Consider the following 1,295-nt stretch of genomic DNA (forward strand, 5'->3'; position numbering starts at 1 on the left):
TAAAGGACTTCGTATTTGTCCTTGTTGAATCTCATCTGATCAACTGTGGACCGGTTTTCCAGTCTATCCAAATCATTCTGGATCCTAGCCTTGCCCTCCAGAGTGTCTGCTATAAGGCTTCTGTGCTGGAGCCTGGGTCAGCTCTGTAAAGCTCAGGTAGGCTCCTGCCCTGCAATCCTTGTTAAGTGCAGCTGACCCAGTTACAATAATCAAGGCCAGCTGACACCCAGCTCTTTCCCTCCCATTGGTTCTAGAGCTGCTTTTAAGGAACTCTTTCCGCATCTGAACTTTGCTGTACAACACATTGGTCTTCAGTCCCTGAGCAGCTCAGGTTCTAGCAACATCTTTGGTTTCCCTTATTCCTGCCCCTGTTTTGAGCTTGTTACTAGATTTTGGCTTTGGATTCTCCTTGCAGACTCAACTCTCAGCTCCTGATCATGGCTTGATTTGCTCTTAGACCTTGCCCTGTGGATTACCCTTCAGATTTGGTAACAAGACTTCTGATTTATGGTTCCTGAATAGACCAGTCTGGTAGACTGTGGCACCTGCTGTGATTCCACTCAACTTGGTGTCATCTGTAAATGTGCAGTCAAGCTCATTATGCAAATAATTAATAAAAGGTATTAAAAAAGACTGAACCCAGGATGGACCCCTGGGAAACCCCAGTTAATTCCTTCTCCCAACTGGACATTAAGTCACTGACTATGATGGTCCAACAGTCTGTGTCCACTATACAGTAGTTTCATCTGATCTTTTCACAGATTCTAGGGTCAGAAAGGACCTCAAGAGATCATTGAGTTCGACCCCCAAAAGGGCTCGTCCGGGAGTTGAACCCGGGACCTCTCGGACCCAAACCGAGAATCATACCCCTAGACCAACGAGCCAGCTGTGAGGTACTATTTTTATGCTTTATGTATTTCTTCAACCTGTTTAGAAGAAAACTGTATGAGAGCAGTGTCAAAAGTCTTGCTAAAGTCATAAGAATAGTAACATAACTCTGACAGTTATTAAGTCAGACATTCTAAAGAGTCCAGCAGATCCATATTGGTTTCAAATAGATAACCAGATAAACTGTGACTGGGTATGGCTTCCATTTATGAACAAACTGGAGAAAACCAGGTTTGAGATGAAGACCTTGGACTTAGATCAGGAAGCGTGAACAGCTATTAATCATCTTGGATTAAAATATAATAAATAGCAGTATAATTAATGCCAGGAAAGGAGTCCTAAAAATTGAGACTGAGTTTGCCTTTAAAGATTTGGTGAGAATGGTTTACATTGAATAAGTTGTCTGG

At 42.8% G+C, this 1,295-nt stretch overlaps 1 non-coding gene across 1 annotated transcript; it reads right to left on the reverse strand.

The window, feature by feature from the left end:
* Nucleotides 1-812: 812 nt before the first annotated feature.
* TRNAP-UGG lies at nt 813-884 on the reverse strand. The gene has a single exon. It is a non-coding gene; the product is annotated as a tRNA-Pro (tRNA).
* Between the last annotated feature and the right edge of the window lie 411 nt (nt 885-1,295).

Source organism: Gavialis gangeticus, unplaced genomic scaffold (genome assembly GCF_001723915.1).
Source record: "Gavialis gangeticus isolate Ggan-Ray unplaced genomic scaffold, GavGan_comp1, whole genome shotgun sequence".
In the NCBI taxonomy this organism is placed as follows: domain Eukaryota; kingdom Metazoa; phylum Chordata; order Crocodylia; family Gavialidae; genus Gavialis; species Gavialis gangeticus.